The 27,846-nt window shown below is 44.6% G+C and overlaps 1 protein-coding gene across 5 annotated transcripts in view; it reads left to right on the top strand.

The window, feature by feature from the left end:
• The window catches only part of PHLDB2 (pleckstrin homology like domain family B member 2), a 128,147-nt gene that overhangs the window by 38,520 nt on the left and 61,781 nt on the right, over positions 1-27,846 (top strand). Inside the window, exon 1 of one of the 5 annotated variants that reach the window (XM_042788282.1) lies at positions 22,431-22,525. The exons of the other annotated variants lie outside the window; for them this stretch is intronic. The gene's annotated coding sequence lies outside the window, so the exon portion shown is untranslated. Of the gene's footprint in view, positions 1-22,430; positions 22,526-27,846 lie in introns of those variants that run through there. 5 annotated transcript variants of the gene reach the window in all.

Here is a 27,846-nt window from a genome sequence, read left to right as displayed (position 1 = left end):
TTAATTGTGCAGAAGAAATTACAGTACTGAGTAAAGGAAAACAATAAAGAAATGTTTTTATTGGCCAGTGAAGCTCATTCATTGCACATTCATTTCAAAATCATAGTACCTCTGTGATTTTGTGTTTTGACCCCTTCTTTCAGCGCCATCTGGGAACGTCAAAAGTGTAGAACTTCTGTGATCCTGGTTTGCTATAAACATTCCTGCCTTTGGCTGAGACTCTTCTGCTTGCTGTTTTCTGCAGCAAAAACAGTGGGACATGTTAAATTTGAGATCTGAAAGCAGAAATCTGATAAGACTTTTACTGGTCACTGGCTGTCATCAGACCTTGAGAAGCCAAAACGTGCCGCTTAAAACTGTAAATATGCACACTTTAAATTAAATTCTACAATTACGATGCAAAACTCTGATTTGAGGAAGATATGTATCTCAGTCTTTCCCATTAAGGTCAAGGTTATTATTTGCAGCAACATGAGCAGAATGCCTTGTACCTCGTAGGGTAAACTCCAAGACATGCTGATAGACTTAATTTTGGTATAATTTCACCTGGGGGGCAACGTGGTGTAATATTTTAATAATGTGGTGATTAACAACAATTTTCAGAGGGGAGGAATGCGCATTTATTGGCATGTTCATCTTGCATTGTGAATGGATGGATGGCTTTTTTGAATGACTGAGGTGACAGTACCTTCTTAGGACGTGTTGAGCAAAGGATGCTCTGGTTTTTAATTTTTGTTATCTCACTGCTATTGTGTCACTGTTGAATCTGATTAAAAGTTTGTTTGTTTGTTTGTTTGTTTTTTAAAAAAAACAAATGTGTGTGGAATAGGTCATGGTGGGAGAGGAAACCAAGTAACTGACAAATCAGTGGCTGGAATAGCCTTAAGATTTAGAACCTATAGTTCCTGAAGCCCCAAAACTCATCTTTGGATGGAATGAGTAAGGTCTTTCAGTGAAGCTGTGCTGATTTCACTGGGTCCTACAAGCTTGAGAGCTTCTGGAAATGTTTCCTGTCTTGGTGCTCTTTGGGTGCCTGTTACTCATGATTAGATTTCCAGACCACTTTGTCATCATTTGTGTTTTGGAGAAATCTGAGAATAAAACCCAAATACCTCATCTTTTGTTTTTCACTTGAAATGTTTTTATAGAAACCAAAAGCGCCTGCTTTTCATTTTTAGCTATGGAAGGAGCTGGACTTCTCTGAGGGACGAAATAGGAGTGCATGAGAAATGGCATGGTTTAGTATTTGGTTTTTTAACACTAAATAAAGGTGACAGATATCACTTCTTTGTATTTAGAAGCCTCCTTCAGTTAGAAGCCACCCTTGTTTCAGTGTGGATTTTATCCTTACATCACAACTTACTGTATGAAATTAACTAATTTAAATTGTATGATTTGTATTAAGGCTGCACAGAATTTACATTTTCAGTAGATTTTCTTGTCTTGATGGCTTTTAATGTGAATCTTCAAAGAGTCTTTGACCTAGGCAGTCTATCTCTTTCCTCTCCTTTATATTCAATCCAGTTTCCATTCGATTTACCTCACACAGATACTAAAACACGTACTATTCTTATTTATCTTTGGCTATAATTTCTATATCTCTATGGGTTTTTTTTCCCCATCCCCAGCCAGGAAGCAAAAAACAGAGTGTGCTTTTAAAGGCAGGAAAGTAGCTTTAAATATCCTATCCTGATGGAAGAGCTGTGAGATTTTTTTTTTTTTTTTAAAAAAAAAAAAAAAGGCATGATTTTTTTTGAAGACGTTCCAAATTTGTGGCTTTGTGAAATGTTTATTTTACAGTCTCTTTCCGAGTCTAGAAGTGAAGCCTCTTCTAACAACACAAGCAGGACTTCCTTTTCTTTTCTCATCCCCCTGCCTTCTTGGGGCCTTACAAATAGCATTTTTCCTGTAGAATAAATAACTTCGCTGAAATAGCTATATAAACCCCCTGTAAAACTCAGTCTGTTTATAGCTGAAATCCAACTGCTATTTTGCAGCTGGTCTCTGCGGTTTATGCTGAACCTCACAAAAGGTTGTTAGCTTCTCCGAGATCTTTGTTTTGCACATTAGTTCCTTTTGAATGAGAAATCAGCCTTGTTCCTGACCTTTCTTAATGCTCATCTCTACAAGCAATAGGTACAGGAAGGCTCAATAAAAATAGCTGGGGCTTTGTGAAGGCTGGCAGAGCATTCATCTCATACACTTTCCTAACTGGAAGCTGCACCAGGGGCAGGAGCTGGTGTCAGGGCTGGATGCAGCTCTGGCAGCCATCGAGGGGAGCAGAGGAAGGTGATGATCAACGTGGCTGCGTGGCAGGCTGCCCCCGTGGTGGTCCACAGGAAAGTGGTGCAAGTCCTGCCAGCGTGCCTCTGCTGCTTCCCTGCCCTTGGACTGCAAAGGAAGCCATTAAAATTGGGATGAACCAGAGGTTGGAAACTGCGTCAGACGAGGGAGCGGTGTGAGGCACCTGTCCTTGGTGTAAGACCAAGGAGGTGTGCGCGTCCCCAGGCTGTGTCTCCTGTGGTGGAGGTCATTAGTCATGTGCTAAGTAGTGGAGCCCATAAAGAGTATCAGTAGGTCACTACCAGACTTCCTTTGCAGCTTATTACTTCACTCATTTGAGACAAGTAGCTTAAGCCCATACAATTATACTTGTGTTGCATCATCTCATTTTGCTCTGGAGCATGCAGAAGTATTCAGCCAAACAGAGCTGGTCCCCTGAATGCTCCTCACCTGTGAACAGAGCTGAGGCCTTGCCGTGCTGAGATAACATAAACCAAGCAAAAGCTCCACGTCATTATTGTTATTCCTGCTCTACTAAGCTATGTGGCTTTGCTTTTTGTGTTTTTGAGGTGGGGAAAGAAAGACAGAGACAAGATTTAATGAAGTAATCTGTGCAGGACATTTTGCGGGTGAGTTCAGGACAGAACTAGCATCTTCATTTCATAATAAACTGTAATTTCCAAGCTATAAGTCATGGTTGTAAAAGGTTTATGATCCTGGAGGTGATGTTATGTGCCTAGAAGCATGAATAAGAAATGTATTTACAAAGCAAAAATTTTAGGAAGCAGTCCTCCCTTTTTGTTAGAGGTACTCTTAGGTTCTGACCACAAGAAAGTAAAGTGTGGAGACAACTGGAAAATTATGTTGCTGTTCCAGTTCAGGTGGTGTTGTCAGAATATGCAAGACCTAACAAGATTAGAGCAGTTTTGCCCTTTCATTTGAACAGATGCAAGTTGGAGTCACTAGTAGATTTGCATCATAACTCTAGTTCAACCCTGAGTCATGGGATTATTTCATTCTGCTGTATTCATTTTTGATGAACCACTTTGCTCCTGTTTTCTTGTTTGGGTTGGTTTGTTTTTTGTTTTGTTTGTTTTTTTTTTTTTAATATATAATATGTGAGGGTGGGTTAAACAGATGGTAATTCCTCAATGAAATACTTCTCCCTTGTTGAAACTTGAATGGGATATTTTCCAGGGTGCAAGATCAAAAACCACCCCTTCACACGATAGCTGTGCCAGAAATGGCTTACTAGGAAAGCAGATTGCTGAGGGCTGGATAATATTAATGAAATGGGTGAGGGGGGCTTTTCAAGGAGCATTTATATAGTATTTAGAGGTATTTGTTATATTTATATAATATTTTATATGTATTATAGTATTCATGGTTATCTTGTTTTGTGACATTCATCTATTTTTTTTGCACCAAATCAAGTTGGATGTCACATATTTCTTTGATCCAAGTTGTTAAAATTCCCAGCTCTTGCTCAAGCAGACTGTCATTTCTGCTTTTAATTAAGGTTGTTTGACTATTTCATGTCATAGAAAAAGTGGTTATTCAGATCATAGCTTTCCTAGGCATGAACAGCAGATGGGACTGTATCTGCTTGACTGCTAAAGCAAGTCCAGGACCAGGTAGTGGCTTTATGGATGTTTTCAGGAACCCTTGTCTTCAGCTGCCTGCAAGGTAAAATGGGCAAGAGTGCAGAAGCCCCAGCACCTACTTCACCCCAGCTGAGGCGGCGGCCCGGGGCATTTGCAAAGAACGAGTCATCTGTGCAGTTCCAGTTTGCATCTACAACAGCATCCTAGGAAAGCACTACACTGGAGCTTAAAACTGAGGGGAAGGGACAAACTCAGTGCAGAAAGAAACTACAAGCGAGCTGAAGGATGCAGAGATTTTAAGAGACCTATAAGGCTTTCTTGTAACTCCAACCCTTTAATGAAGAGAAGCATTTATCCCAGGAAGGAAAACAAGATACAGCTACATGTATAGTCAAGCTAGGCTTGACTGTGGTTGCTAATATAAATGGAGAAAGGTAATGTATTCAAACCAGAGTTAAATTGTCTGAAGAAAAAAGACAATTCTTGCCTAGCACTGAATTTCCTTTTACATTTTACCTATGTTTAAATCTGTTTTGCTTTCTCTCCTAGAAATTCAATCCTTCCCAAAGTAGACTATGTAGCTATAGGAGCAAGACTGAACTGCTCTTGGAAAAATCTGCATGCCTTTGTGCTTAGATTTTCTTGCTTTTACGTCTGAGCTGAGCCCCTGACAATTGAAAATATTTGAAGAAGGAAAACTAAACCCTAATGAATGTGAAAGGCATTCGTACAAAAACATAAGACTTCTTCCTTCTGTCTTAATTGAAATACCTTAAAAGGCTTACATAGGCTATACAAATAAATACAAGTCCTCATTCCCTCTATGCTCTTGCGCACCAGTTTTTAAGGCCTTTGTTTCTATTTTTGTCTCCTTATTCTTTACCCTAATAGAGATCTGTAAGTAAAATTTTTGTCTGTGTTTAAGCTCGGCAGCTACGTGGTCACATCTCCTCCGTATCATTTTTCCTGTGAACTTTCAGTTCCTTCTCCTTTACTTGGAATAAAATCAAGCACTGCTAATGGCCAGAAGCCTGCAGTGGGAGGGCCGTACCACAGCTCATCTGGGCCTGTGCATGCAATAGGTGAAGTGCTATCAGTTTACTGGAACGGCGATGAGTATCTTTAAAGTCACTTTCCTATAATAGAAACTTAGTTTAAGAGCAGAAAAAGTGCTGCTCTGTTTCACGACTTCTCAAGACCTGTTTTCACCATGTAAAGTCAATTGGCTGTAAGCTGTGGACCCAGCTTGGCTTCAAAGGGCGCCTGGCTCTTCATTCACAAGCTAAATGCTCTAGAGAGTTGCCAAATTGGGGAGATTATTCTGTCTCGTTTTCTGGCAAGCTTCGACTGCATGTATCACTTCATTTATATGCTAATTGAGGCCAAGCCTCCAAATAGACTCCATACAATATCAGTGTGACTTGGCTCTGTCTGTGTGGTTATTCTGCCTTCCAGCAGCCTCAGTGTGTGTGCTCTGAGCCGGACAGGGTTCAGTATGTCTTCATCAATGAAGGCCGGTGGCCTGACCCCAGCTTGCCCAAAGTGATGATTAAACTCGGGGAGCGCGGGTCACTCGCACCAAGGATTACCATGTCACTGTGGAGGTGAGCTCACGCCATTTCTTGACTGGGACTCTCCACCTTTCAGCTCTGAGTAGAGATACCGATATTTCTTAGGCCAGCTAGCCTAAGAAGAGGTTGCAGAGGGCACGGCTAATTATGGGGATAGCGTGTTGACAAGCCAGCTAGGTAGAACAGCCGGTTTTGTTACCTCTTGTCTTCTGTCAACTTACGCATGACAATGGCAAAAGCTCACTCTCCTCTAGACTGGCCATTTCTAAACTGTAGTAAGGATCCATGCATTGTCAGCCATTCCTTGAGGAGCACTGTATTGTTATTGAAAGAGCAGGTAAAAAAATATGCATCCAGGGCTACTTTAAAATATATACGTTAAAGGCTCAATTTAATTGTTTAGGATGTTATGAATTTCAAAAGCCAAGGATGAACTATTCAGTAAATGGGCGCGTGCCTCACACTGAATTTTATGGGATGTTTCACCAAAGGCTACAGAATTTAGGTTGAGAAATGCACAGGCTTGTGATGCAAACACTTTGAACTTTCTCAGAGGGAAGTATTAGAACCTCATGCTTTAAAGCAGAGATGTGACACTGGTTCACAAGCATATTTTATCATTAAACCCAGGGTTTAGAGGTCTGTACTAAATTCTGAAGTTTCTATGTGATATCGTTTCCATACTTTTTTAAACTTTCTTTCAGAAATATATCAAGTTGTGTTTTTAAAATCTTGTTAAAAGAGAACTGAGCACTTGAAAGTTAGCGAATTCCCAGCTGTCAATCACCTGAGTGAATCCTTTGTGGGTCTGCACTGCAGTGCAAGCTGTTACAGACGACAGCAGCTCGGGCATGGGAACACTGAGGTGCAACATGCCTAAGTCTTAAAAACCCAGGGCTTGTACTGCAATTCCCAGCCCTGGCCCAGGTGCCCAAAAAGGAGCTTCATAGCCTACTGGAGAGAGCAAACGGCCAAGAAAAGGCTGTTGACAGGAACAAAAGTGCTTAAAAAATTCCTGTGCCCTCCCAGGCTGAGTGCATGCTCACAGCTTTGAAATGAGGGATTATTTGAAATCAGCATTCATGACTTGGGCTCAGGCACTTTTGTTCCCTCTTTATACACAGTGGATTTTCTGTTGTCTTCTGAGTTGTGGCAGTGCCCACCTCTCATCCAGGAAGCAAGGGTTATCAATTCAGCATGGGTTTCCTTCCCTGCCTTGAGGCAGCTCAAATTTACACCTCATGTGCAGGATTAACCAGTGAACAAATTGGCACAGAGACACTCTCCACCTCACCTGTGGATGTGGAGTCATGCTCTGGCCAGGAAAGGAAGGAAGACTCATCAAGCCACAGAGAAAAAAGCAAGAAGTAGCATGACTGTTTTGCCTAATGATGAGGCAATTTCCTGGGATGGAGCAGTTATGGGATCCGGTACTTCCCAGTAGTACTTAAGCATTTTTGCAATCTGCTCATCACTCATCAGATGAAATTTCCATGGGATTTCCAAAGCCTGTCCATGCATTCAGTTTTCTTTGTTCCTGTGAACAGCTTGTGTCTGTTCTCAACAGTGTGTTGCCTCAGGGTTACGACCCGTTGGTTGACAAAAATAGGTGCCAGGTGAGGTTCCTGCCAGGACGTGACTGCCAGGCTGAAGAATACCACCGGGCTTGTGCAAGCAAGTGGCCCATTTATTTCCATGTCGCTGGGCTCCTTTGCGTGCTCTGTGGAGCAGGTCTTGGCAAGCAGCGTTCACGCAAGTCTCTAAGTGGAAAATCTCCAAAGCTGATAAATTTCCTGTGTCAAATGGGTCAGAGAAAGGACATCCCTGTTCTAGGCCAGGATGGTGTCATTAGGTAAATGAGGATTGGCCTGGGAACTGGCCAAATCTAGACGTGAGCATTCGGAAGCTGTGCTATAGGAGGTGATTGCAAAGGGCAGGATTACGGTGGGGGATCAGCCGCGCTATGAGGGCAGGCAGCCCCCGGAGGAGAGCTTGCTGCCATGCTTGGAGCACCATCCTGTGCTTTGTGAAGCTCTGCAAGGGGCAACAGTCCTCGTTCCATCACCCGTCAGCCTCTGCCCAGGAAGAAAAGGCAGTAAAAAAACCTGAACACGCTGGGTTGGCACAAGTCAGTTCCTAGGAGACTCACATCCGAAGCACCATCCAAAAGTCTGGAAATACCATATGAACAGTGGAAGCCTAAAGGCTTCTGCTTGAACACCCTTGCCACCCGTTCTGCAGTTCTGTAATTGCTGGAGTACGATGCTTGCTCCTTAGCAGTGCTGGAGGTTTGAAATGTGTTTATTCCATGCTGGAGCGAAAGGAGAACTCTTTGAAATGTTACTCTTCTTTACATATATATTTTTCTTGTTACCTCAGTCGTGTTAATGTCTGCTTTTCAATGCTAATGGGATGTTTTAATCTGTGAATGTTTGTTTTGTGGTATCAGACACTGGTCTGACACAGGATGTATCCCACTTTAAAGTGGTAGCTCTATCTAACTCAGAGCAGAGGTTTTTAACTCCAGATCTTCTCAAATGAACACAGCAGGAACTTGAACATGGGTGTCCCATTGTCAAGAGCTCTCCAGAGTGTGAAAACAACTTCTACTCATTGCCAAAAATGCCAGCTTTGACTGAAAGGTAAAAATTCCTTTTTTTTTTTTTTTTCCCCAAGTTATTCTGGCTATGCTGCATCATATCACATAAGGCTAGCTGACAATACAGGTTAATTTTGAAATGTGTAGAATTGTGTTTCACAAAGTTATGAATCTACAATATGGGAAAATCCAGCTCTTGCAGCAAAGAGAACAGCCTCTTGGCAGATTTAATTGGAAAAGGGAATTAGCCAGGGAGAGGAGAGTGATTTAGAGGGCAGAAGGAAGAGTGGAACAGGCTGTTTTCCTGTAGTACTCAGATTCTACCTTTGTCAAGGAAAAAGGAGCTGCTGCATTTAAATACAGGGCTTCTTTACTGTAGGAAGACAGAATAAGGTGGCCTGAAGCTCCAGAAATATTATGGGAAGAGACTTGTGTGTCTGAGAAAACCTGTTGTCAGTGGCTAGTGTCCTGTTGAGTAGTTTTGAGGGACGTAAACACGATGGCTTGCCTGGGTACTAAAAATGCACATCTTGTGATGCTGGCAGTTGCACGAAGTCTTGCTGAAGGTAGTGGGTGTAACAACCACCCTTCATGTGAGTTGACTGCAAAGTGCAATTAAGTTTTATGGAATAGATAGCTGAAACAATAGGAGCCACCACCCCAAAAATGAGGGTATGTACAAAGATGTTTAAGAATGTGTTGTGTAGGTGGAGGGTTTGATAACAGGCTGAGTTAACATGCAGGTGGCTGAATATTGTTCCTGTGGAAGAGAAACCAGAAAGGCATCAGAGAAGCACACAGATAAAGCATCAAGAAAGTCCCAGCAAAATAAATACTCGCTATCTGCCTGAATAAAAGCTGAGTTTTCAGAAGTCAGGCAGCTGGAGCTCCAATCAAGCAAGGTGTTACCTGCTCTGAAGTTCTCACTGATACATGAGAACTTGCATTTAAGGAGTTGCTCTGAAATCAGAAGGCTTGGTATCAGAAAAATGCACTACCAGGTTCCAACATCTGTCCATCTGCCAGAGAGAAATGATGCAGAAGTATTGAAGTATTGACCATCTCAGAACATGGTAACACTCTGATGGGTCTCTTCATTACTGCAGAGGCAAAGGAACAGGTATCTCTGCTTCTAGCTGTAGTTAAGCAAGTGATTCTTTTATAGGGAATGTAACTTCAGATTTCAGTGTGGAAATTATAAATGAACATCAATTAGAAGGAAAAGGCCAGGTCAGAATGAAACAGAAACCAGGCCCACCTGGCCTAAGTAGACTCTACCGGAGCTTTCCGTGTAGGAATATTTACTTGCTACAGAGTTGAATTTGTCAAAGTGAGACTTACATTTGAGTTTGGAGGTTTGCTTTTACTCTTTAATGTGCAGTCAGATTGATCACAGTTAACCTTTACTCGTCTTTCTGATTACTACAGTGTCCCACACGCTCTCTCTTGAATGAGCCTTACTTCATTATTCACCTATTTCACCAGTTAGAGGAAACCAGATTTTTTGCACAATGTTTGCTTTGTTGACTAGATTTAGCATGTGAATGGGTTGTCTGGCTGTGACAGAAAGGTTGTCCCTTATGTCTTTATTTGAAAAAGACTTTTGACAGTCTATTTCTAAGCATGACCTGAAGAGATTTCTAACATTGTGAGTCTGGGCTGCAAATGAGACAAAGTTCAAGACCATCTAAACAGTGCCTTCCACAGATAGTTCCTCTGGTTTTAAAGTGTCCACAGGCTCCACGTAATTTCCCATACAGCTGAGTCTGACTTTTATTAAAGCACTGTCTGACTCTGACTTTCATTAGTCCCATAAATGATCACTAAGTGCAGATTTAGATTCTTCTTACACTTACATTGCAGAAAATGCAAAGTGAATGGGCTTAAGGTAAAACTGAAGCAAGGCTCTACATAATTCTGCTGCATTCTTCGGAACCCCAGCTAACTCCCTGGTGATGCACTGGCCAGAGTACTGTCTTTTCTGAGCTTTCCAGAATGCATTACCCAGAGTTCAACCTCTAGACTTTTGTATGCAGAAATTCTTTCATATGTAATAAAGAAGTTTTTGGTCAACTGTCAAAGTGAGAATGCAATGAAGGCAATTATTTATTTCTCACAAAGTAGTGAGCAGTGTGAGATACCACACACAGTACATGGAATAAGCCACCAGAGCCATCTAATCCAGTGCCTCACAAGCACAGGGGTAATATCTGGTTAGACCCAAAAGGTCTACAAATCACCCATTCTGCATAGACCACAAGCCACAAAACACTCCCCAATGCTCTATAACAGCTTGAAGACATATAGTACGACCCATTCAAAGCCACAGACTGTTGTTTGCCACAGTTGGGCTGTTGCAATCATGGCGATCTAGCATCTCTTATAACGTACCACAGGAAGATAGCAAAGAGATTTAAGGCATTTTCAACATCCTAAGTACCAAACACCCTGAGACCTCTAAATGAAAACGCACTAAGCAATATATCCTACCACATTCTTTAGCCAGACTTTTGCACTCTGCTGGTATTGTGTGTGCTCAATCTAGTATGCACTTGTTGTACCTGAACATGCATGCGCACAAACACGCTGCCCAGTGATCTTCCAGATATGACTTTTCTGTCTCTACAGCACAATTGTGTTGTGTCTTCTGGCCTCTGCAGAGCCAGAGAAGAGAGGTGGCACCTCTGTCCTTCCAGAACACTTCCAAAGCCTGTCAGAAAGCTGCCTGGGGGCTTGGCAGCCTTGGCCATGATCCTGCCCAGAGGCTAAAAGTTTACTGGTCTTTTTGGTCGCTAGGAAAGACAGCTCTAATCTGTGTTTGAGGTGAAGCAAGTTTTGGGTCCCAACTATCCGGGCAGACACATCTCTGGGGACTGTGGCTGCTCAGATGCACAGCTTTTTTTCCTCCCATGTCCTGTTGGTGGTTTTCATTTCCGTTAATAATTAGGTGTGAATTGCCAGGAAGATTTCCCCTCTCATGAAAAACCACCTTCTGTAATTTCAGAAACAGTTGCATATGTTTAATATCACCATATCTGGATGCTTCTGGCAGAGTCGCTGCACTCTGCTCTCAGTACATACACAGAAGAGATTATGGAGTGGTCTCACTTGTTTTTCTCCCCCTCTCAGACCAGAACATCAAATACAGGAACCAAAAAGATACGTGCTATGCAGGACCATATAGAAAGCAGGTATGTTTTCAAAATGTTTGATGTCTAGTTTTAATGTTGAGATTTAGTCCACTTTAGGTCTTTGTTTACCCAAAACTGTTGCATCCATCTTAATTTAATACATGGAAATAGCAGTTCTTCTAGGGACCAGAAAGCTAATTCTCTAAAGATAGTTCCAAATAAAATGGGTCAAGGAAAAAAAAAAAAAAAAAAAAATCTGAGGTCAGTACTATTCTGGTAGCAGGTAGATGAAAGGTTTGCTTTGCATGGAGGATACACTTGGTCTAGTGGCATCCAAACAGATCAGCAGTGTGACATTTGTTTCTCACAGGAAAATCCTTTCCCTAGGGTGCAGACAGGAAATCCAAAATGAGAGGAGGTAAATACCAAAGGACCGCTGAGGAAAGGGGAGGAGAAAGAACAGAAAGAACAGTGTTCGCTTGTTGTGTCAGCTAAGGAAAGGCTCAGGAACAAAAACTGCGTGAGAAATAAGTGCTTATTTTGACATTATATGAAGCACTCTGATTGCAGGATGAACCACTTCCGTGCTGCGAAGCTGTAGTGCAGATTGCTGTGCCGCCTGGTGAATTCTTTATTTACTGTGTTCTTTATTTCCTTAAAAAGCACTGAATTCCTTTGGGGAAAATATTTCAAAATTCATTTTATCCAACTAATGCATGAGGTAGACCCTTAAGTTTGTTCACAGCACCTGTTCTTCTGACTGCTGACCGCTGTAAACCAGCAGCTTCTGTGAAGTCCTCGGATCTTTCGTGTTAGAAATTTTGGTGTGAACTCAGTGATCTGGTAGTGAGCTGGGACTTAGAGCAGCACACGCGTATTTAACCCGGGGACCTTTTGCTGACCGTACGTTGCCTAGGCTGACACAGCCCTCCCAGGCTGCTTCCCTCTGAGTACGGGCTGCCACGTTAGAGGTGTAATGAGGAGTGGGAGAGACGGGAGCCGATCCACTGAGCCTTGCAATTGCTCCTTGAACCCACCGATGGCAGCTTCATTTTGGATGGATGCTGTCGTATCGCCCCCTCCCCTAGAGCTCAGAGTGCAAATGCTGGGCAGCAACGGGTGGGTACTGAGAGCTAATTACTTAAGCACAGGGAGCAGAGTATGGATGATTCACCTTGTAAGGAAGGGCCATGTGAGGCTCTTCTGTGTGGTGCTATTGAGATGCTCTGTGACAGGGAGACTGTGAAACGGGGGCTCTGAAAAGGACATTCCTCGCATTGGATTTGCTGACTTGAGGTTTTTGTCAGCTGGATCTTTGGGCTTCTTGCCAGGCCAGAAAAAGCTAACAAAGGCCGTTTCTTCAGTTGCATATGATCAGGGAAGAAGGAGAGGAGGAAGAAAATAAATAAGGGACTGTTTTAAAAGAGAAACGTTTTTTCCAGAGAAGCAAAAATGTCTTAGTTATATAGATACTCAGCCACTGGTTACTGTGAGCCCCAGAATAATTCTTAAATCTCTGCAAAGTGGCAAGATTCACATTGCTTTAACATAGTACAGATGCCATTTGGCACTACATGGAAAATCAGGACAGTCTTGAAACTGAACTCACAATCCTACTGTGGTCAAAAATTAGAAAAGAAAAGATGCAACATTAAGACCAAGAGGGAATTGTCTGAACTGGATTTGTCCATCAAAGGAAAATTTATAATTTAATACATCAAATTATAAATTAAAGGCTTATTTCCACTAACTCAACATTTTTTCACTCAGTTTCCTAGGTTCTTTGGAGTGTTTGTGCTATTAAGACAATGTTTATCAGGTAATTTATGTGCATTCAATTAAAGAAATATATAGGGTACTCGACATCCCTCTCTTTCAAAACTCCTGTTTCAGTTTTTCAGTCATTTAAAAGCTGTCCAACTGAGCCCAGTGATTTCATGGTGCTCGTAGCCCCTGGCCATGGCATATTTGATGAAATTTGAGCTGTTAGATAGCCTTTCCTGAACAAATTCCAGTACAGCTACATTTTCACATTCTCTTCCTGAGCTGCAACCAGATACAAGTGGCACCATTTTAAGTATTGCCAAATTCTATCCAACTTCTCTTAAAAAAAAAAAAAAAAAAAAGAAAGAAAAAAAGAAAAAAAGAAGAGAGGTGAAAATAACATTTTTAATAGTGAAGGATAACTAAGTATTTCTGTCCTCTCTCTGTATAAGTTGTTATCAAGTCTTTGCAGTTCTGCCAGCCTGTTTCCATTACAAGGAAAACCTGATACCAGCTGGAATTTTTGGAGTAGAGAGAGAGGGCCATGGTCCTGTTGACTTAAAAACTGTGCATAATGCCCTGTTTTTTATGAACACACAATAAAGAAACTGGAAACAGTTTTCTTTTTAGACATCTCTGCCTTCTCAGCAGTGCTGCACCCCTAAGAAGCTCCATCTCTTTAAACTTGTTTCTAATGTGATATCCACAGCAACTATTTTCATTCTCTCACTGGTTTACAAAGCTTTTAATTTTTGTCTCTCCTGCCCATCAGTACTTCAAGCTATCAAGTGTTCCAGCTCTGTGTTTATCTGCCCCACGAGAAGCCTCCCAGCTCACATAGCGTATCTTCTACTTCATGTTTTGGGTGTTAGCTTCTGGGGTTTTTCTGCTATCACTACCCCTGAGAGACTTTGAGTCTTCCAGTTTGCTTAACGCAAGCCTGGGACTGATGAAAATGGTTATTAACACTTTTGGTCTAACAGCTGGCTGCAGCTAGTGACATAAAAAACAGCTGCCACATTCTGTTGATTGCATGCATCAGTGGGCAGGTAAAGCTTTATAATCAAGATCATCTGTGGTGAGGATCCTTCCTAGTGTACACAACATGCATAAACAAGCTGTAGCCCTTCTTTAGCTACAAAACAGGGTTCAGTTTCAGCATGTGTACTGTATTAAGCTTTCTTGGCATCAGTGTAAAAAAATCTTCTGCAATATGTCATGATTTGAGCCATATGGTGTGTGAGAAACAGGTGGAGCAAAGGCTGAGCAAAAACCATAAAAGGAGGAAAAAAATCAGTTTTTTCATAGTCAAGATAAAGGGCTACACTTGTGGCCATCACCCTCCCAATAATTATTATGAGAACATATAGCCGAGTCCTTCCTAATAAAGAACTTATCCAGAGGATGGAGGCTGACTATGAGAAGTTCTCCACCAGCGTGCTGCATGCTTGAGAGAGGTGCTGCCGGCAGTTCTTCAGTGTATGTTACGTGCGGCCATGAACTGTACAGGACTGTTGTCTCTGACTTATCTGTTGACTGTTCGCAATCTGCTCTTTTTGCTATGATTTTTTCACCTCCATCAGGGAGTTTTATTTCAGCGTCCCAATTGCGTGATTCTCAAACCCGCTGACTCTTTTCAAAGTGGTTGCTGGACCACTTCCCAAGTAAATATTTGTTGAAGTGCTTATTAGCAAGATGATTTCCTTGTATATTTTCTGTTTCCATGAACATTCTTATTAGAAATGTTAACAGAAATGAAAGGCAATTTGCAAAATGAGTTGATATTTCCAGCATAGTTGAATAGGATGTTTTAATCAGGCTATTTACAATTGCAAGCCTTCTTTTTATTTTGCCTTTTGCTTGACGTCTGTTTTCTTTTTATAACAGAAAAAAAGTATGCAGTTGCATGTTCCTGTGGCAAGTAAAAGCCAAAGCAGTCATCCAGCTGTTAAAATTAGTGTTAGATCTGAATTTTCTATGGATTTCCCACTGCACGGCAGGAAATCAGCTTTCATTGCTGCTTCCCCCTCCTCCCCATCTAGCCTCCTATTAGATTAATACCAGAAGCATGAAGTAACGTTTAACAGAAAGTTGTTGCTTTTAGCTCTGGGAAAACTTGGCAGCCTCACCAGAAATGAGAGGGGGAGGGGGAACCTGAAACCTCCCTTAACTGAGGAGGAGATCTGAAGCATAAAGAAACATTTTTCTCCTGTTAAAGTTCTGAGGTTTAAAAAAGCATGCTAATGACAAACTGTTCTTAAGTCTAATGAGGATCCGCTGTCAGCCCTTTCCTCTCTTTATGCCTTAATCGCCTTGCTCCTATGGGCTACTTTTGTGTCCCCATTTCATATTGCCACCTAATTTATGTCCTGTCAGCAAAGCGTATCACTAAGATAGTGCATTTCTCTTCTTGGTTGGAATGGGTTTCTACTTTACAGGACGGTCTGGGGAGCTTGCAACCAAAATGAAGGTGGTTGCTCACGAGTGCTGGGATGCTTCCCTGTCTGTTTTAAGGCTTCAGTAGTACAAAGAGCAAGTAAGAAAAAACGCAGTGTGCAAACAAGGCATTATGAAAAAGAAGCGAGACCACCCCCAGCTTCCTATCTCAGATTTCATAGTGGTCTTTAAACTACAGTACAAAATTATAATTTATTAAAACAATGTGTTAAAGATTGTCATATGTTAATTTCCTGTGATACTCTGGGATCAGCAAGCATATTTTATTGCTTCCTGTGGGCCTAATCCTACATCAGTCGGTGGGAATTTCATGGGAAGCGTGTGGTGTCGTGGCCGCCGCGGTGCAGGCCCGGACTGCAGCGCATATACGGGGCTTCGTTGCAAAGAGGCTGCCGGGAGCAGCGCTGCAGGATGGAGACGGACCCTCTCAGGTGAGCAGCGTAGACGAGGATAGGAGCATAAATCAGCAGGCTTTACGCGGTCCCTGTAAAATAGCATTTCCAAACTACTCACATCCCCAAATATCTGAGTTTGCTTGCTTTTCAGTTCACTGTCGTACTGTTAGCTGAGGTGCTGCCCCATAAAGCTTCAGCTTCTGGTTCAAGCGCCGAGGCCATAGCCGCCGCAGGCTGGGCAGGTGGGGAGACACGGGGCTTTGCATCTGAAGTACCCGAGTGCTTTACTTCCTCTACGCCAAGCTCACGGTGCCAAAAGCTCTTCCAGCAGAGCCCTCCCACGGTCTCACCCCTGCCCGGCCTGCCGGAGCCCGGCCCTGTTAGCGGCATGCCGGCGGACCCGAGAGGCCGACGGCGGGCTCAGGGAAACGGCACTGCCGGGGGGATGGATGGGCACGGTCCCCCCTTATTCCCCAGGGGAACCCAAAATGGGCCTGGCATAAGGAGGATGGGGAAGGATGAGATACGGATTAACCTGGCATGGGGCACGTGCCGGGGGTAGGTGCTGTATCGTGACTTGCACACCAACAAGCTGTCAGGTGCAGTAGCTGTCCTGGCCTCAGGAGCCAGATTCCTACAGCCCCCCCACCCCCCCGAGTTAAAAACCTGCAGGGAAATGCTGTCCATCTTCCCCCTTCCCCTGCGCATTCTGACAGAAGCTGAACATACTCGATTCTGCAACCCTCTCCACCACCCTGCTATATTTTTAGAATTTTTTTGAAAGTGGTGCAAGCGTAGGGAGGAGGTTAGACGGTGAGTTGTCACTTGACTGCTGATTTGGTTTAGGTTGATTTTTCCTTGGGCATTAGTGCATCTTCAGGATGTTTACCTTTGGGGTTTGTATATTTTGTCTAAGCCTGAGAAGGCAGTTTTAAGTAAGGGCTACACAGGAAGAAAATGGTTATAATTTATATTTTTCAGTTGCTTTTAATCCCACCTCTGTTTAGAGAAAAATCCCAGAAAGCTGAGACTAAAATGTATCTCTGCATTTTATTCTGTCCCTATTAGTGCAGGAAAGTAGTAGCGGGTACGGTGTCATCCTTTGTGCTGCTAATGGGACTTAATTCCCCATTTGGGGGCCATCTGCTGTGAAAAAAAAACCCTACAACCCTTCTCAATGCACATATAAAACCTTGTCAGCAAAGGGAGCTTCACGAATCAGTTGTAAGGATATATTTTATCTAAACTTTGTTGGGCAGAGCTTTTTCCTTTGTGAAAGCCACTACATCCATTCCAGGCCAAATGACCCCTAAACAGAATGAAATTCTGTCAAACATCTTTTCTTTTGGTAGAAATGCATTGTTTTACCTCTTTTGACTCTGTACTATTTAATTGAGTTACACCTGAAGGGGAAGAATATTTTCTGCTGGAGGAAGAAACCAAATGAGTATTTATTTCAACACAGAGTGATCTATCTTCACACAGATTAACTGTGAAATTAAAGTAGTAAATTGGGTTCTCATGTTCCACACCTTGCTCCCACTGATATTTCTTTTGGAACCTTAGACAAGTAGCTTAACTGCTTTTAGATTTCTTCGCATTTCCTACTAAAGAAAGTACCCGCTACTTTGTTAAATATATAAAAGACTTCTGCATCCAGATTTGATGAACAAAGATAGAGACCAAAGTAGAACAGAGAACTTCCTTGGCTTGGCATCATAAGGCCCCAAACTAAGGTGCTTATGAATCTTACAGATCAACTTATTGCTTGCTGGGAAAAAATATAAATCTAGAAGGTGCAACTGTAGGATGAAGATACTCTTGTAACCAGCCACTGAGTACAAAATGAGTTGCTGCCCTAATATCTGACTGTAAGTAACTGTAAACCAGCGTAGCTATGGCATTTGCACCACATCTTCTGCCAGCTGTTTGCCTACTAATTTAACATCGATGAGGAGCATTGACCCAGGTGTTGCCTGTAGACCTAGAGCTTGTGGTTTTCAACATGTTTGCTCACAGATCATATATCAAAAACGTACTTGTGTACAGAAAAAATCTAGTAACACTATAGTGAGCTTAGCTGCAGTATCAGAGGTGGCTAATGAAGCCGTCCAGTCACAGAGGCATGCTGATTCTAGCAAAGGGAAGCAATTAATCAGCTACAAAGACAGATAGCCATACACAAACTAATAGGGTACTGCTCTTGTGATTTGAAGCAGAGTAATGTCTGGCCTGTGTTAGCAAAAATCCTTTTGATCACTAAAATGTTCTATTTAAGGAAGAAATAGCATGATCTTTTATTGCACTAAATGGTATAGTTGCTTTAATAAAAATGGTTACCTTTCTAACAAATCTTGTCTTGTTTATATCTTTAGGCCATTATGGCTACAACATTGCTGCTACTTAAATGAGTAATTATGAGCTGTGCAATTTATCAGTAGAAACATTTTTAAGGTAATTACTTACTATTAACAGAGAACTAACTGCCTAAATTAGTTGAGTCCTCACTTCAGTGGTTGTTCTGCAGTGCAGCCAGACTCCAAGCTAGGCAGTCAGCATCAAAGGAAGAGCAGACCCCACAATTGCACTGCAAATCTAGGCAAAGCCTCACAGGAGTGCAACAAAAACCCATCATACCAGACCCATCCCTTAAGCTCTGAATTCAGCTGCAAAAGCAGCCAGCACTTGATGATTCAGAGGAATACAAAACCTAACTGCTTTCTTGCTTTGCAATTACAACCTAGTTAATTGTGTACAACTGTGCAAAGGAAAAGAGTGAGGAAATTCCTTTCTTGACCCTTCCAGCAATTGACTTGTGCCCTGGAGCATGAGATTTGATTACTCATGTAACTTATTTTCCCCAGGCAGTTTCTTCTTGATAGCTCTTGTGTGACAGTTTAAGAAAGTTTCAGGCCAAGTCACAAGAACACTCCTCTGGTTGAACCCCAGCTTACCTTTTTTTCCTTTATTATTGTTTGATATACCTCTCTACTGTGTGCTGCATTAACAGATTTTTAGATTTTAATTTGGATGACTAGTGTAACTATTGGGTGTGATTTTTCCATGGGAATGATACTGATGAATAAAGTGATGCTCCAGGTTGCCTTTTTATTTTGCAGAGTTTCCCAATTAGCCTTAGAAATCAAGTTTCTTTCAGTACCCAGAATCCAGCCTGCTACACTGCCTCAAAATGTCTTTGAGGAAGTTACAACCGAAGAATCACTGCTTGCTTTGAAGTTTCACCAGAAGTTCTGGTTGCAACCATTGTTATTATTTCCAGGCTATAAACAGTCATGTAGGTTTATTCTGCAATGGCAAGCAACAACTGGGTTTCTTCACTGAGGCAGTAGTTCAAAATTCCACGTTTGTTCAAAAAGGGTGCAGTTTAAAAATCCACTGGTGTATCGGTGGCACCGGTTCAAGAAACAGAGGCTTGGTCTCAAGCTCAGCTACTCCAATCTATGCTGTTCCTCTTTTCATCAGTCACTGTAGTGCAACTACTTGTTGGACCTTTTTTAGAAAGGGCAGAGACGCAGGGAAGGAAGAGGTTTCACATGGATCATTTCCTTGATCTGATTTTCACAAATAACTGCATCAGCCCACCAAAGAAGGTCACAAGCTATAGATTGGGAACCCAAATGATTAGTTATGTCAGGAAAAGGGAGAAACCAGACCAGTTTTGCTACCAAAGAAAGACTGGGTGTAGCTGCACCCAGTCATCAATGGGGAGCTTTATCTCAACTGATTTTGTCAGGCTGGGTATTGTCTCTCCTTCTGCAGGTAGCATAAAGCCTGAACCAACTCCCAGCTGTGGGCTCTGGCTCATTTGACAGAAATGCAGTCATGTCCATACTTGATGTGGACAAAATCTGCAAAGGTGAGGGATCGGGTAATGTGGAGGTTGTGATTGTGGGTGCCTGCTCAGAGGTGACTTCAGTTCTGAAGTGGCTGAAGTGATCTGTCCTTTCCTGTTACAGAATCATGGCACTGAAGTATTTTATTACCATTTTCAAGCCTCCTGATTAAAGCATACTTTTTGCAAACATTCCGACATTTGATTTCTACTTATATGAATTACCATGGAAACTAAACTTTTATTGGGCATGCTTGCATACTCAGGGACGGAGAATTTTAAAAGCCTCTATGATAGGCAGTACAGTTGATGTAGCTGTGCAACCGCCATGAAAACAGTTAAAGATAGCTAGGTGGACTGTTGAACCCATCTACAACTTGTAGCTCTCGTGCAAGTTTCCATACTCTTTTTCCTGACTTTCTTTAATAGTAGTACTGATGCTTTTGTTCCAACAAGAGTCTTCAGCTCTTTAGTTTTTGGAGTTTCACTTGGTTGCTAATTTCTAAGTATTTCCTACTCATAAAATGTCCAAGAGAGTATCTTTTTTGTTTTAAATTGCCAGACACTTGCCTGTTAGACATTCCAATTTACTATGTTATTTTAGGGCCTCAGCTATGGCTGGTTTTGAATACTTCTTGTTATTTTAGAAATAAGCTTTATTCCTTATTTTTCTCTCCCTTGCTGCCAAGAAACAGATGACACTGACTCAGATAAAATTTTCCCAGCTATATGTATGAGGAGAAACACATGCTCTGCTGGACCCAGCTTTGCTGCCACCTCACCTACTGTATAGAAACTAACTAAAGAATCATTTCAGCCGGCATATCGAAAGCCCTTCAGAGTAACAGTTTAACCACAAGTGCAAAGTTACTCCTTTCTGTACTATTAGGCATCATTTTCCCTAGGGAGATTTTTGCAGACTACTACTTGCAATTTTCCCACTTCAGAGAAGAAAAAAGATCACGTGAGATGAAGGGAAGGCTGGCTGCTTTTGGCTCTGGCTGTGGCAGGGTTAAAAGTCATTCTCGCCTCTCCCAGCTGTGAGCATGTCCCTAACTCTGCATTCATTACACATACATGCCTTCATTTTTTTAACTGCATGTACTCCTTCTTGCTTCTTCAGTGAACAAAACAGAAGATCCAGGTTCAACACTAGCAGTACATGAAGCACACAGACATTTGTGGAGGCATCGCAGAAGAAAAGCTCATCTGGGTTCCAGCCTATTAATTAGTCTCAAGAGTTTGTCTTTTTATAGGTAAACTACAGTAGACAGCAGGACAGCCAAGGCCATTTTTTTTTTTTTTTTTTTTTTAATATTGTCTGGTACTGTGGGTGTTACTATACAGACTCCAGCTTTTAATGAGTTATTTCAAAGTTTATGCTGTGGTAAAGTAACGGTTTTAGCCAAGTAAAATATCCCCCTGGAACAGGCGAAGCAGGAGCCGGGCGAGAGCGCAGCCCGTTTCCCCACGGCAGCGGGCAGCGAGGGCGGCAGCGGTTCCCACCTGCCGAGCGCCGTGGGAGCTTCAACTCATCCCGCAGGACCCCTGCGCGGCAGGTACGCGCCGAGATCCCCGAATCCCCTCTCGGGGGAACAAGCGGGGAAAGGCAGAGTGATGAGGCCACACAGCACGAAGCAAGATTGCAAGGCAGGACACCCTGGCTCGCTGCCCTGAGTCCTCCAGGCTGGCTGGCAGCTCTCGTCGCTGGGGTTCTCCTCACCAAGCTGACGCTTGACGGGCGCTCGGGAAGAGAAGGTTTGTTCCACACCCCGGGCTGCCAGCACCCACGGGTCCCAGGGATGGGACGACACCTCCCCGGAGGCTCTCGGCCCTTTTTGTTTTCCTCGGTAACAGCTGCGACCCAGCGGTTAACCTCGCTGCCTCTGTCACTGACCTCCGAAGGGGTCCGGACCTGCACCCCCAGCCCCTCGCCAGACGCGGGAGAGGCGAGGAGCAAACTCGCCTCGCCGAGCCGGCGTTGGTTCCTACGCTCGCTTTGGTGTGCCAGCCCTGCCAGCCAGGCCTGGCCAGGCTCACCGGCCCGCTCCCCGCTTTGGGACAGTGAAACGCTCTCGGTGGCGGCTGCCACCTGCGTGCATCCTTCGTGGAGGCGCTGGGCCTGGACGGGGGTCTCTGGGGGTCCCTGTGTACGTATAGACGTGTATATAGGTGTGCATACGTTCATATGTGCCCACGTGTGGTTTTTTTTCCAGGTAAAACTAAATCGCAGGGAGGCAGCAGGGTGGGACCCCCGGGCTGGGGCGAGCGGCAGGGACGGTCGCGGAGGCAACCCTGCTCCCCTCCGGGGCTGGGAGGGCGGAGGGCAGCCCCCTCCTCCTCACAGCTCCCCCGGGGATGAGGGGGTGAAGGAGGGAGGGCGCATGTAAACGCACCCCCCAGCCCCAGGCGAGGAAAACCGGGCCCGCCGCCCTGTTTGCTCAGCTAATCCCGCGGGCAGGAAATCGCCTCGCGGTTCATATTTTGTGGCCCAGGCAGGACACTCCCCCCCCCCGCCCCCTCCCCGCGCTATGGGTACCTCTACGCGCGTTTCCCCCCTTCGTCCCCCCCCCCCCCCCTTCCCCCCCATTCCGCCTCCTCTTCGGCCACCCCGCTCCCGCGACCCCGGCCTGAGGGGAGCGAACCATTCCGCCCCGCGGGGGTGCCCCCCGCCCCAGCCCCGGTGGGTGGGCGGGCGCGGGGCGGTGCCGGCTGCCGCTCGGGGGGCGGCTCCCGCGGGCGGGCGGGGGGGGGGGGGGGGGCGGCGGCGCTCGCAGCCGCGGCCGAGCGGGCGGCGGGATGCGCGGGGGTCAGCGGCGGCAGGACGAAGAGGAGGAGGAGGAGGAGGAGGAAGAGGCGGTGGAGATGGTGAGTGCGCGCCCGGGGGAAGCACCGTCCCGCGGGGTGGGGTGGGGTGGGGTGGGGTGGGGTGGGTAGCGCTCCCCGGAGACCCGCGGCGCTTACCCGCGGGGATGGGGAGAGGGTCCCTCGGCTGCTCGCAACCGTCCCCCCGGTTTCTGGCTACTTCTAAGGGAGTTTGTGCCACCCCCCCCCCCCCCCGCTCCCCCCTTAGCCTGCTCCCTCGCATTTCTGACGGGTGAGGAGGGCGGCGTCCCACCCTTGCCGCCCGGCTCGCCCGCGACCCTGCTGCTAAAAGGGACGGGGTTCCCCCCGCGTCCCTCCCGGCGCCAGTCGCCTCTCCCTCTTTGTCCGGGTGTTGCCCCCCCGGTGCTGGCGGGCGCTGCCGCGTCCCCGCCGGCGAACAAAGCCTCTGCCCCGGCCGGCGGCGGGGGCGTCCGTCCCCGCGAGTCCGTGGGCCGAGGAGGCGAGGGAGGAACCGCGGGGCTTGGCTTGGTTTTCCATCGCCAGTAATCTACCTGGTGGAGAGGAAGACGTAGGACAGGGCTCTTTGTCCGCGCGTCTTTGTTAGCCCGGTGGCTTTTAAAGCCTCCGGCTGCCGTGCCCGGCGGAGATGGGTTTCTCCCCGGGCCGAGCCGGCGATGGATGCCGCCTCGGCATCGCCGGAGTTCAGCAGCAGGAATCCGGCGTTACGTCTGGTTGGCTTGCGGGAGGCGAGGGGTCTGGGCTCGGTCTCCCCCGAGAGATGCGGAGCTCGGCAGCCGGGGCCGGGGTGCGCGGCGGCGGCTTCGGCTTCGGCTTCGGCTCGGGGAGCGGAGCCTCCTCGGCACTGCCAGCAAAAGGAGGGACGGGCTGGGAACTAGCAGTCCCCCCTCCTTCTCCTCCTGCCCCAAAGCGGCCTGAGGAATTTCCCCGCGTGCAGAAGTGTAAATAGACCGGCTGTGCTTACATAAAGGCTCGGGAGATGGGGCTTTTTGCTCCTGCCGCCGAGTGGTTGTGCGATCTTAAACACATGGCTTTTGTCAGCAGCTCCTTCCCCCCCCCCCCCCCCCCCCCCAAATGCTCGTCTTGTCAAGGTGTCACCTTGTCTGCACGTGCCCGAGCCCTCCATCTCTGCATCTCCAGGGCAGCTGGGTGGACATGTTGCCAGCCAGAACATGGTGCGTGTCTCATCTTTGTGCTGCATGTTCCCCCTCGTTTGGGGGAAGAGGGAGGCGAGAGAAGCCGTGTTGCAAGTTCTTGCGTTTGGTGAACTTTTAAATTTTTCCTCTCCCTAGATTCTCATAGATAAGGTCCCCAAAGATAAGGTATTGACATAGGAAAGGAAGAGAGATGGGAGGGGGCAAGGCGTGGTGGTGCCAAATGGAATCACAGAGGACGAGGGTGGGCTTGCTTTCCCACAGCAGAAGGAAGCGATGTAGGAGAGAAAGGAGGAGAAGTAATCAGAAGGTGCAAGAGCGGCTGCCTTTGCTGTCAAGGGGAGGGCTAGGCTGAACTAAAAGGGTAGTTACTGAGAAGAGGTGCTTTTAGGGCAGTCCAATAGTAACACCGTATCATTTCCAGAGCCAATAGTACCATTTTTGTTCGGTTTATGCAGTTCCTTTTCCACACCAGAAATTTACTTCCCTTCCCTTTTGACAAATGCTAAATTGACTCTTTTGTGTGTCTGTGTTTTCACTGAGGGAATGGAAATCTTTGGCAGCAACCAGGACAGGAAGGGTAGTCATTTTTTCCATATCAGTTACTGTTTATGCTTATCAGATACAATTAGCAACCAGCTCCTTGAAAGTACACGAAGACACCAGCTGACCATTGTTGGGAAGGTACACGGTCCATCATGAAAAACTTGGGAGTGTTTTGTTTTTAGATAGGAAGCAGAGGGTGGGTGAGGTAAAGATCGCAGGTCCACCTTGAGGCTGGAGTTGGATGAGAAGGACTAAAGGGGTTTGGATGGGAAGATCTTGTATGTCTTTTCCCCACTTGAAGCTTGAGAGAGTAACTGAAACAATGAAAGTGGGTGAGGGGAAGTGCTGGTGGTTGTTTATGAAGGAATTAGTGCTGTGTTCACTGCACGTGGAGTGCATTGTCTCCATTTTCATTTGTTAAAACAAACAGTTAATTCTGATCTGTAGTGACTGCCAGTACAGCAAGCAGTGCTTCCCACTGAATTAACTGAACAGCTGTAAGACGATGACCTGTTTTGGGTGTTCAGAGCAGATGTTGTTCACTTCGGTTGTGTTGTAGACCGGTGGGGGACATCCAAGATGCCACGGAAATCCAAGGGGAGTTTTCCTCTGTAGAAGGCCCTCCAGAGACTCTCAAAGAGGCGTGGGCTCCATAAATGTGACCAGGCTTGTTTTTTGCTTGCTCAAATCTCATGCGGGTGGGCTCAGTTTAAGTGAACCGTTTTACTTAACTTCCTTAATTATATTAAATGGTGTAACTGCAGGTGTAGTACCTGCGCTCCTCGCTTGAGGGAACGCAGTCCTGTGACTTGCTGATAAATGCTACCCTGTATTTGTGCAGGCAGACCCATGGTTTGGTAGCACAGCAGCCACAGCGGGTGCCGCTTGAGCTGTCACCATCATGATGTCGTTTGCCAAGCAAGTGGGATGAGAAGCGGTTAGTCTGGGAGCATGCTCGCTGCCCTGAGAGCGCTGGAAAATGAAGCAGCGTTAAAAGACCCGGAGGGGACTTTGGGAAATATGGGGCAAGCATGTCAGGAGAGAGACAAAGTGAGGAGAAATGGACAAACAAAATGAGAGAGACAGAAGCTGTCAGAGTAAGTGGGCACTGGAGGGAACTGATTAACAAAAGGAAGTGACAGGCACAAAGTGGCAGTGAAAGAAATCAGCACAGAGGGAAGCGGATCATGGGCAATGATTGCCTGAGAGAGTGGGAGAAGGCAATAGACAGGAAAAAAATGGTAAGGACATCCAAGAAGGCCAAAAAAAAAATATATTTAAAAGGCAGTAGAAGATCTTTGAAGCTGTTATGATTAGTTTTTCTAGCCGCTTAGATTTTCTGGGACTTCCTACCTACCTGCTGTGTATGGCAAGCTCTCATTGAATTTGTTAGAGGCATCCTAGAGTCAAGTTTATCATGTCAGGTAGGATGAGAAAGGAGAAACTTTTCTTTAGGGTCCTTCTGCTCTTGTACAGTGAGAATTTCTGCTCCTGTACAGTAAGAATTTGGATTCATAATTGTTTTTCACTCAACCCCCTTCTTAATTTTAGATTAAGAAAGTCTGTATTTCCTGGGTTTCAGGAATGAGAATTATATTGGCCTAGAATATTTATGTACATTTATTACTACATCGGCTATGTCATTTGTTTTGGGTTTTGTTAGTCTGCACAATGGGATATAAGCAATCACAGTCCACCAGCCACCAGCAGAGATTTCAATTTGCTGCATCTCTGTGAATTTTTTAAGTCTTGATTTGCAAATTTTTTGAGCACACTCAAATTTTCAGTTGGAAAAGAGTTAATGAAATAGTGTCAGAATAATACCAGGGAGCTCGTCATTACTGGCATGAGATAAATCAGTCAGTGTCAGATAACTGACTCTTAAGCGTAACTACCAGAAAGGCACCAAGATAGAAAAGAGGAGTATGTCTTGAGGTTGGCTTGTCCTCTGCCAGCCCTGTTTTTCTGCATGAAGAAAGGAATTAGTTGTTTTAACACAAATCTCTTCTAATACATTTCTACCTGTCAGTGGCTTTTGTTTGGGCAGAAAAGAATCACTTTTCCTCCTCACCTCAACTTGCAGCAGTGAACTAGTCCAGGTGAAACAGTGGTTTGTGTGATTGCAAAACAAGGAGGAGGCAGCAATGTCTACTAAAATAATGCAGTTTGAGTAGGTGGTCTAATCTCTTGTACTACCAAATGCATAGGAATGAGATTAGACTCATTGAAATGTGCACATTAACAGTTTAAATTTCAGGTAACTATTACGGCATAAAAGTTATAAAGCTTCGATATTTTTACTGTCATTTTTATTTGCACACGCTCAGCAGTCAGTGTCTCTTATGTCAATGGTTTAAATCTCAACTTGTAGTTACCAAACTCTAGTATTTGTATGGTAATGAATATTTTAATTTTTGATGCGCATTTAAAATTGTCAGTTGTCATGACCCGATTGAAATGATTACATCCGTCTACTGGAAGGCGCAATTGATTTGTCAATGCCTATGACATCAGTCCTTATCAGGTAGGAGAGAATCATGCTTATACAGTAGGTCAGAGTAATTAAAAATGCCATATTTGGATGCAGTTTTGTGCAGTAGTTGGGATAATTTTTCTGGTAAAATAGATGTGGTTTATGAGAGGAATAAAGTTATTTAGGGTGTTTTCTGTTGTTGTTGCATTGACCTTTTTCTGCTCCTTCTCCAATATCCAACATAATAATTACTTAGAGGAAGAGATAAGCCATAAGAGCAACTTCCTCTACCACTCCCTTTTCCGCATCGGAAACCTGTGGGATTACAAGTGAGTGATTTAGTCAAATCTGATTCACAGATACTTGATTTTTAATTTGTTTAGTGTTGGTGGTGGTGCCAAGCTGTGAGCTTTGGGAACTAAAACACCCTCTATCTGTAGCTAGACCTTGTGCTCACTTGCACCATGGGGACCGATGTATTGCAGGACCTATATCGTGAAAAGCCAGGGACTAAGCATATTTCAGGGCTATGCTCCAGGAAATTAGCTGTACCTTAGGGTTTAATATATTGTGTTGCAGGGGAGGAGGAAATGAAGAATGATATTTAAGACGACCTTTAGGCAACAGCCTTCCTGAGTTGCCCAGTTTTTGTCAGAGATAGCTGCACTCTTTTTTAAGATGTGTCCATTCGCTAGTTTATGGGTACATAATCTCTACCCAATTATGCAGGTACCTTTCTGTGAATATATTGTTTTAGCTTGACAGGAGGCTTTAAGGGATTGGGGAAAGGTGGTTTTACACTTAAGTGTTTCTGGCAGTAAGCTGTAGATCCCAGTGAGTTTTACTTTCCCATCAGTTTCACTTCTCAAGACTGTTGTTTCTAAATAAGCAAAGTCAGTCAGGGGATGAAAACAAGGATTGATTTAATCAGGAGCAAGTACACTGTCCTCAGATAATGCAGGAAAAAGGTAAATCCACTTGATAATGGAGCAGTCCACCTATGCACTCAGGTGTGCTATACCATGGCAAAGGTAACTTTCCGGTCACTGAAGCCATCATCACTCATTCACCAAATTTTCTTCAGTGTGTGAAAATTTAAGAGGCTTTCTTGTTTCAAAAACAGTCTGTGTTTCATTGGAACAGTTGAGACAGACCCTAATCATTTGAAAACC

Source organism: Tyto alba, unplaced genomic scaffold (assembly GCF_018691265.1).
Source record: "Tyto alba isolate M040663 unplaced genomic scaffold, T.alba_DEE_v4.0 Super-Scaffold_14, whole genome shotgun sequence".
Taxonomy (NCBI): domain Eukaryota; kingdom Metazoa; phylum Chordata; class Aves; order Strigiformes; family Tytonidae; genus Tyto; species Tyto alba.
The sequence above is the reverse complement of the archived record's forward strand: the minus strand, read 5'-3'. Positions and strand labels throughout refer to the sequence as shown.